General features: G+C 36.6%; 1 long non-coding RNA gene across 2 annotated transcripts; it reads right to left on the reverse strand.

Moving 5' to 3' along the window:
* Window positions 1–1939: 1939 nt before the first annotated feature.
* Window positions 1940–9473, reverse strand: LOC107474241 (uncharacterized). 2 transcript variants are annotated; one of them, XR_008005683.1, is made up of 3 exons: window positions 8516–9473; window positions 6030–6206; window positions 1940–2633 (listed from the first exon to the last, which is right to left on the reverse strand). It is a non-coding gene; the product is annotated as an uncharacterized LOC107474241 (long non-coding RNA). The 2 variants fall into 2 exon arrangements; XR_001589212.3 differs by lacking the exon at window positions 1940–2633 and having other exon boundaries at window positions 5835–6206.
* Window positions 9474–10151: the final 678 nt, after the last annotated feature.

The following is a 10151-nucleotide window of genomic DNA, read 5'->3' on the forward strand; positions in this document are numbered from 1 at the left end:
TTATTGTGTCTTTGATTGGTTGGAAATTGTGGCTTGAATGAAGGTTGGAGTGGGCTTGGTTGAAGGTTGGAGGCTGCAGATGAAAGTTGGCGTGTGGTTCAAGTGCCACTTGATTGGCAAGCCCGTTTTGAATGAAAATTGCTTTCTGGAGTTGTGGCCCAACATGCCACTTCTCCCCTATGGCAGTCTACACGCCAGCACAAAAAATGGTGCCACTGGGAGTGCAAATTCAAAGGTGTGTAGAATTCCCATGCTGGACACACTATGCTAGACATGCTAGCCTTTGCAACGCTGAAATATGGGGTCGTTCGCGTTCCAAACTGAATGTCCACTATATACTATTATATATCTTAGGAAAGCTCTAGAAGTCAGCTTTCTAATTCTAGCTTTCAAGTTATGCTCTTTCAAAGGTGAGGAGGTCACCCTGGCATGTTTGCAGAAAATTTGGCCCAGCGTGCCACTTCCCAGGCATGCCAGCCACACTTCCGATAAAATTCATCAAATCAAAAGATCAAAGCAATATACAACTTAAGCACCAAAATACTCCATAATTAAGCATTATGCATTAATTTTTATATGAAAAAGTATAGAAAAACACAACATGATGCGCATACATCATACACCACTTTTATCTTGCTTCTCTCTTTCTTTTCTTATAATTCAAGCTCAGATCATGATAAACGAGACATTCTTGAATTGAAACTTAATTAAACTAAGCTAAGAAAACTAGGAATTACTAAGACTCATGCAAAGGATATATAAATTAAATATAAAAAAGAAAATTAATATAATAATAGCAGAAGGAAAATAAGAATTGGAAAAGAAATTGAACCACCTCAGTCATCATGGTGGGTATCTCTCTCTTCAGACTATGTTGAGCCTCCTGTAGTCAATGCACATATGCCACCCCATGACGGTTCTTGTAGGAATAAATTTATTCTTCTCATTCTTGACCACTATTACGCCTCCCTTCTTGGGAACCACTTGCACATGACTCACCTATGGACTGTCAAAAATTGGATAAATTATCCAGGCTTTCCAGAGCTTCATAACTTCTTTTTGGACCACCTCTTCCATAGTTAGATTGAGCCACCTTTGTGGTTGCACTACCGGTTTAGTAACTTTCTCAAGTAGTATCTTGTGCATACACATAGCCGGATGATGAGCGAGAATTTGTCATTGATTCGGAATTTCTTGAAATAGAAATCATTCGTTAAGTATAGCCAAATCAACAACTATCTCTCTACATCAAAGTTTAATTCAAAGAATAAGTCACAATACAAAACAAATAACCAAGAGTATTTAGACTCTCGGGTCGTTCTCCTTAGAAATTGCAATTAAATGTCATATTATTGGTTATGAGGAAAGCAAGGGGTTTGATGCCAGTTGACAAGAAATTAGAATGCAAGAGATGTAAATGGCAAGGAATGAAATGAAGAGGCAAGAAAGTAACTTAGCATGCAAGGAAATTAAAACTCAAAGCAAGCAATATCAAAAATAGAATTCAAGTGACAAAAAGGACTCTTGGCAAGGATTGGGGAATTGAGGATTCCCATCATAATCATAGACCACAAACATAATAATTGCTAAGAATTAATCTCAATTAGTCAACCCTACATCAAAGATAAGTCAACTAGGCATAATTAATCTCAATCCCTAAGTCCTAATCAACTCACTAATTAGCTTAGTAAAAGATTAGCGTCAAGAAAAACCAAATTAATTAACAATCCTAAGCACAATATTAAATGGACATCTATGACTCAATATCACCTAATTATTCAATTACAAGCCAAGAGTGTGAAAAGTTAGGCAAAAGCTAAAGGAGACATTTTATCAAACACCTAACATTCAAAAAAGGATAAAACATATTAAATTACAATAATAATATTTTCTAAAACTACCAATTGCAATAAAATGATTATAACAACTCAAATAAGCATTAAAGAGAAACAAAATATCAAAATTGCATTAAATGAAATTAAAAGTGACAAGAGTGTTCATAAAATGAAAATGACATAAAAGAGAAATTAAGAAGAACTAAGAGAACTAAGATAACAAAGCTTGGAAACATAAATGAAACTACATCCAAATAAGAATTAAAGAGAGAAATTAAAGAGAGAATAAGCTAAAAACCCTAATTCTAGAGAGAAAGGAGAGCTTCTCTCTCTAGAAAACTAACAAAAATATGTAAAAATCTAAACTTAAGTGCCCCATTCATCTTCCTTCAATTTGGCTTAAAATAGTTTCAGAAATGAGTTAGATTGGGTTTTGGAGGCCCAGAAATCGCCCCCAGCGATTTCCAGTTAATGAGCTCACGTGCCAGGACATGTGCAGATGCACAGATGTGTGCGTCCGCACACTTGCTGTTTTCTGACTTGTGCGTACGAACAAATTGTGTGCGTACGCACACTTCAACTTGTGTCCACTATAGCAAATTATATATCATTTTGAAGCTCCGGACGTTAGCTTTCCATTGCCGCTGAAACCGCCTTATTTGGACCTCTGTAGCTGAAGTTATGATCACTTTAGTACCGAGAGGTCAGGGCTGACAGCTTTACAAATCTTTCATTTCTTGAATTCTCCCATTTTGCATGCTTCCTTCTACTTCTTCAATCCATACTTGTCTTGTAAGTCTGAAATTACTCAACAAACACATCAAGACATCAAATGGAATTAAAATGAATAAAATTTAGCAATTATAAAGTTTAAAAAACATGTTTTCACTTTCAAGAACAATTTAGAGAGAAATTATGAAACTATGTTATTTCAATGGATAAATGCAAGAAAAGCTGATGAAATCCACCAAATTAGAGCAAATAAATATCATAAAATGTGGATTCATCACATCCTCACACTTAAACAATAGCATGTTCTCATGCTGTACCAAAAGAAATATATATATGGTCCAAATAAATCAATTTTCAAGAAAGCATCTATACACAATCAAGGGCTAAGGCAATTATAACCAAATCCTATTCACAATTGAATTGAGTCATATAAAGGATTTTAACAAACTTGCAAGATAATAATGATCAAAGGTGGAAATATGGAATTGAGTTATTAAACCCTCACCGGATATGTATATGCACTCTAATCACTCAAGTGTTTAGCATCAATCCACTCAATTCTCCTCTAATCATGCTTTCTAAAGTTTGTTCTTCATCTAACCAATCAACACAAACTTAATGTACATATGCAAAAATCATGAGGTCTTTTCAACGTTATAATGGAGCTAAGGGCATTGTTCTGAAAACCGAACCGGACCGGCCGGTTCGACCGAATTAACCGAGAATCGGTCATTTGTCCGGTTCGGTTGCTGTGAAGAACCGTCTTGCAAAAAACCAGCTTAAAAACCGGTCAAACCGACGGTTAATCGATAAACCGTCAAAACCGTTCGGTTTTTTTCCGGTTCAATGATATTTATATATGTTAAAAAAAAATTTCAAAGGTTCAGAACCCTTACCCACCCCTGCCCCTTTCTCTCCTCTCTCTCTCTCTCTGGACAAACCCAAACCCTAACGGCGGTAGGAACCCAGCCCCATCCCATTGCCGAGCTCTTCTCTTCTGATAGACGGTGTTGTCGCTGCCGGCAGAGACAGCGGGAAAACCCAAACCCTAACGGCGGTAGGAACCCAGCCCCATCCCATCGCCGAGCTCTTCTCTTCTGATAGACGGTGTTGTCGCTGCCGGCAGAGACAGACTTGGGTGCCATCTTCGCTCGTGGAAGGTCTGCTCACTTCTCGATCCTCTTCTCCCCGACGTTGAGTGCTTGCTCGGAACTGTTGGCAACGCCGCGGTGAAGGCTTCTCCATCGTCGTCTCTGCTCGATTTGTTGGTACCCATCTCTCTCTTTGAGTTCCCTCTCTCTATTCGAGGCTCCAAGCTCTCTCTGTCTCTCTCTTTCTCATTGCGACGTGTCTCTCTGCTCGGCTGCGGAGTATTCACCGCGCCGTCATCTTCTTTCCTCCCTCGCCGCCGGTAAGCACTACTACCTCAATTTATTTTTGGTTATTTTGTTAATTTTTATTTATTCTGATTTTTGAGTTGTTGGTCGTTGATATTTTTGATTCTGCGTTATTGATGAACATTGTTAATGCTAGAATTTTTTTCTGATTCTGAGTTGTTTATGTTAATTCTGAGTTGTTTATGCTGGTTTTTCTGATTCTGAGTTAATTTTGGTTGCTGATTTTTGCTGAATCTGAATTGTTGATGGTGGTATGGTAAATTGTTTTTCATCATTTCATATCTTTCAGGAGCACAAATTACATTTTTTTCTTAGACATTTTTTGTTCAAATTTATACTCTTCTTTGAACTTTGAAGTATGCTGGAAAGAGTTTCAAATTTTTTTGCATTGAAAATTCCAATCAAGTCCCTTTGTACTGGGTTTGTCAAAGAAAATTCCAATCAAGTTCCTTTGTATTGGGTTTGTCAAAGTTTCTAGTTTCAATGTTGGTGAAATTCTCAATGCAAGTGGATAATAATAATAACTCTTGCTTTATATCATTTATGATTATGAATATTTAGTGTATTTGTTGTTATTCTTTGTTTTTGTACTGATTTTTCCAATTGATGTGGTTTGAAAATTTGTAGGAGAATGAGAAGGAGAAATCACAAGCAATTGTATTCAACAAATTTGATATTGCTATTGTAGAACATTATAATTTTTATTGTTAATTTAATTATACCGGTTGAACCCGGGTTGAACCCCGGTTGAACCTTTGAACCATTGAACCAGTCACTCAACCGGTTTAGTGACCGGTTCGGTTCTCGCAACCTTGGCTAAGGGTAAAGATAAGGATATATATATAATTAAGTGAGCTTGCATTTGAATCTTTGATTGGCCTAAATTATCACCTAACACACACAACCTATAAACTTCTAATATCAACTTAGCTACCCAAAATCTCACTTTTACAAATACACACTCATGCATTTTAATTTAATTCATCACATATGCATTGACTCTTATTGAATTTTTCATTGGGGTAATTTTGTCCCCTTTTCATTTTTTTCTTTTTTTTTTTTTTTTCAAGAAAATAATATATATACCAATTCATCAATGCATATGATTTCTATAATATTACATGAGTATGCACCAAAATTTCCAAGATTTTTCAACAAGAATAAAACACATATTTATCTACTAATGTTCCCACATTTCCCCACACTTAAACATCACACACACTCACTAACTTAAGCTACTCAAAGATTCAAATAAAGGGCATTTCATTCTTTTTCGCTTAAGGTTAATGATGTGGCAAAATAAAGAACAAAAAGGGGGTATTCATAAGCTCAAAGTGGCAAACAAAGGTGAATGAAATGGTAGGCTATTTGGATAGAGTGAGCTATAAAGAAATGATAGCCTCAATCACATAAATGCATAAAAATACATTAAACAATAGATATATAGAATTAAACAAACTAAAGATTGCATTCATAGAGAAGAGCACACACAAAAATAAAATAAGTGGTCAAATAGCGTAACCACACAATAAGGCTCAAAATCTCACAAGTTGTATGTTCTTTAACTCAAACCATATTCCACAATGTATGAATCATGCAAGTTTCAAAGAATTTCAACTCAATTCAATTTGAATTTCAATGCCCTTTATAAACAGTAAGTTCTTTAGAAATTTCATTAAATTGACTAACATTTATTCTATATGTATATAATGTGATTGGATGGAAAAAGTAAAAAAATCCTAAGTTTAATTCCTAATTTCAATCAAACCAAAATAGCAAGTATATAGAAAATCAAACAAGGTGCAATCATCACATCATCCAAAATCACAATCATAGCTAAAAAACTAAAAAGCATATGTAAAAGCCAAGATTAAGAGCAAAATGCCAAAATATGCATAACTACAATGTAATACTAAGTTATGTACAAGCAAAATTAGAAAGTGCAATAAACTAAGAAAGTACAATAAACTAAGTAAAAAGGTTTTCAAAAGATAAAATATATACAAAACAACTAAAAAGTATAAAAAGAAACTAAACTAAAAGTGTTCGGAATAAAGCTTGTCACCCAAAATGCGCTTGCTGAAGATGCACAACCTCCCCACACTTAAAATGTATCACCATCCTCGGTGCTCACGATCATGCGGAGTGGAAGGGATCGTCACTGCATCACCTCTACTGTCCCATGCCTCCTCCGGTTCATCACGCTAGGCCTCCTCCTCCTTAGATGCTCATAAGCAGAAAACTGAATCACAAAACAGCATATATATATGAAGTGAACAGATAATGTAAATTTGAATGGAAGCATACATGAGAGTCAAATTAAATCAAACACAAACAACTTCCAATCAAATTCAGGACTTGTGGAAAGTTAACTTGCTTGTTTATCAAAGAATAAAAGAAGGAAGGAGCATTGTTACTATGCATAAAGAGAGAGAAAACAATTAGAGGTTATTGTTAGTTGAAAGGTAAAAGGAAAGTTAAAAGTTAAGTGAGTAAAAAGAAAATAGTTAGTTGAAAAAAAAGAAAAGAGAAGTTAAAAATTAATGTTAGTTGAAAAGGAAAAGAAAAGTCAAAGTTATATGAAGAAAAAGAAAAAATTAGTTGGGAAAAAGAAAAGAAAGAAAAAATAGTCAAAAGGTATGTTAAGAAAAGAAAAAGTTAGTTGAAAAAGAAAATAATGGTTAAAAGTTATGTAAAAAGAAGGGAAAAATTAGTAAAAGAAATGGAAGAAAAAATCAAAAGTTGGGTGCATAGTCACAAGTTCCTTAATTCCCAAGTGTTTCAAAAATTTCAAAACAAGCAAGTTTCTATTCACTTCTCAAAAAAAAAATCAAGATGCCAAAACAACTGATGCACATGTATGTGTAGAGCATATAATCAAGTAAACATCAATCACAAGTAAATTAGCATAATTTGAAGCAATTTGGTGTTGACAAAGTTAGAAACATAGAGAAACAAGTAAGCCAAAGAACATTTAGACACCAAATTCCATAAGGCATAAAACTCACAAGTTGAAACAAGACTTGAAAACCTCATGATCTAAGTGACTTGATGAAAGTTAGGCAAAAATAAAATGAATCAATTCAGCCACTTAGATTTAAAACCTTCAAACTTGTGACTTTATGCAAAAGAGGCTCAAATTTTCCAAAGAATTCCAAGTTTATGGTCAATTTAAAAATTCACTTGAACTATTCAATGCATAGAAGTAAATTAACATCACAAGTAAGCAAAGAAAGTTAGAAGCATGACCAAAACTTGCAAAGAAGTTCTTGAGGCAATCAGAGATCATGTAGCAAACAAGGGTCTATTTTGACACAGAAATTCGTCAAATAGAACTTGTTTGCTCAAACAACACAATGCAGCTTAATTGGGCAATCAAATAGAATAGCAGCGGCGTAGTGAATGCAAAAACCTCAACATTCAACAACCAAAACAAAGAAGCAATCAGCCGGATAGTCACTCAATTGAGTTAACAACAGTTGAAAACCAAAAGCAATGAAATACCAACTCAATCAATTAATTGAATCAAAGATGAATATTGAAAACAGATTAAGATAAATTCCGGCAGCATTTCAACAGGAAATTGGCCTATTTCCCAAACTCAATCAATCAATTCAGACTTCCTATGAATGCATTGACAATTAAAAACACAAAAACCATGTATGTTTTCAAAGGAAATCAGAAAGTGAGCCAAAATACAGCAAGAAAAAAAATATAGCACCAAAACAATGAACCATTTAACAAGCAGGCAATCTGAATTCAAACAGTCAAGTGCAAAATTGAAAGAAGACTTCAGCAGCAATTCAGTTAAGCCAGTTCAAGCCAAATGAAATTCAAACTTAAGAAGCATAATAGCATGATTAATTATCTATGAACTTATACTAATCCTACTCCAAAGCAACCTAACAGCAGCAAAGTTTTAGCAAAAACAACTTTAACGCAATGAAGTAACAAGTATCCAAATGATCTAAACAATTCCAGACAATTAAACATGCAACAATCACACCTTATCCCGTCAATTTCAGCCTCAAAAGTCATAAAAATGGCAGTAAATCAGCGAATCTCCACACAATCAAGAAAATTTTCAACCAAACTCAACAGCAGATTTCCAGCAACAATAATTCAACACTCCCATCAGCAATATCTCAGAAGTTCAACAGAAAATCAGTCAAACAACTAACCAAATGAACTCGAGCAATTTAACCATCAATTCAACAAGAAAAAATCAAATCAGAATCAGTGATTCCATCATAAATGAGCAACCCGAACAGCAGTGAATTAATCCAGCAGTAACCCAAAACAGCAGCAATGCACAAGTTAAATAAGCACAGGACAAATCATCCAGCAACAAACAAGCCAAGGAAAATTAGAGAGACAGCAGCATTCCAAACAACATTATCAATCAAAACAACCCTAAATCCTCTATCCAGCTCAGATTCTCTAACCACCTAATCAACTACACATGCATTTCTAACTAACTTAATCAACAAAAATTAAACTAAGCTAACAGAAAACAGAAAAGGGAATAGAAAACAGAATAGAGAATGGAACCTGGAAGGGCAGAAACAGAACAGAGAAAGGGAAGGGACAGGAGAAGGGGAAACAGAAGCAGAGGGATGCCGGCCCAGAGGTGGTCTAGTGGCGACGCTGGCGTAGTGGCAGTGGGGAAGGGGCAGTGGAGTGGAGACAGGGCTTTGCCCCCTTCTGGTTGTTGCAGGCAGTGAAGAGAAACAGGGGAGAAAGGCTCGGCCAGGGGCTGAAGCTTCTGTTCAGTTCAGTGAGGGAGCTGAGGCAGGGAAGGTGTTGAGACGCACTGGGAAGGAGAAGAGGAAATTGCTGGTGCGGAAGGTGGGCTATGGGTTAGCGCGAAGGTGATGGTGGAGGCTACGGTGGTTCGCGGTGGTGGTTCGGGGAGCTAGGGTTCGGACAGAGGGAAGGGAGCGCGGTGGGTTCTGGGCTTCGCGGAGAGGTGTGAACGGGAAACGGGGAAGGGGAAGAGAAGGAAGAGAGAAGGAGAAAGCCGCGGTTGCAGAGCGCGGTGTGGCGCTGGCGGCGATAAGGGTTGCCGGCGCGAAGAGGGGGATCTCGGCGGAGGGAAGGCGAGGAGAAGAAGAAGGTGAAGCTGAGACAGGGAGGAGAGATGGGGTGAGGGGCACGGCGACTGCGGCGGTCGCCGGCGGTCCTGGTGGCGGGTGGCTGGAGGTTCAGTGACGATGGCCATGGAGACGGAGACAGGTTCGTTGTTCAGTGAGAGAAGGAGAGCGAGCTGGAACGGGTTGGGGCACCGAAAAGGGTGCGGCGGCTGGGTTGAGTCGCCGGTGGTGGTACGGTGGTAGGAGGCTGAGACAGGGATGGATGATGATATTGGTGAAGAAGATGAAGAGGATGAGGGTGAATGGTTGGCTCAGAGAAGAAGAAAGGAAAAGTGACGAGAAGGTGGAAGGGATGCGGACGCACCGATTATGCGGGTGCTGTCAGCAGAGGCCATGTTTGAGAGTGTGCCTATACAAAGAGCTGCGCACACACACAAAGACGATTTTTTTTTTTTTAAACAGAATTTTACCTAATAATGCAAAATACATACAAATAAGAAATTAATAAAAATATGTTGTAAAATAAATAAGGAAGTTATAATAAATATAAAATAAAAAAATATAAATATATTTTTATTTTACTATAATATAAGTAATTTCTATATTTACTAATATTATAGATAATGTAATTTAAAGCTAAAGAGAGATAAAAGAGAGAGAAAATATTTGCATAGTAAAAAAAAGAGAAGATTGTTTTTATTGATGTGTATTACTTCAACTGTAGCTCCTCTTATATATACATATAACAAGACTTGATTTTCAAACTTTATTTATTTTGATTGTCTTGGAGAGAGGTTCCTTTAATATTGAGAGGGTTAGTCCACGTAGTCATCCACATCCTTATCTCAACACTCCTCCTTGAATGACAATTTAGGATTATTGCCTCGTTAAAATCTTACTAAAGAAAAATCCAATAGAAAAAAAATTTTAGTGAAGGAAAAAGAGTACAATATCTTTTAGTGATGGGGACTGTCTCATTAAAAACCTTGTCAAGAAAAACCCATTGGGAAAAAACCTGACCAAGGAAAAAAGAGTACAGTCTCCCCCTCTTGCCGACATCATTTAATGTCTCAAAATCGGCGCATCCCAATCTC

This window comes from Arachis duranensis, chromosome 2 (genome assembly GCF_000817695.3).
Source record: "Arachis duranensis cultivar V14167 chromosome 2, aradu.V14167.gnm2.J7QH, whole genome shotgun sequence".
NCBI lineage: Eukaryota > Viridiplantae > Streptophyta > Magnoliopsida > Fabales > Fabaceae > Arachis > Arachis duranensis.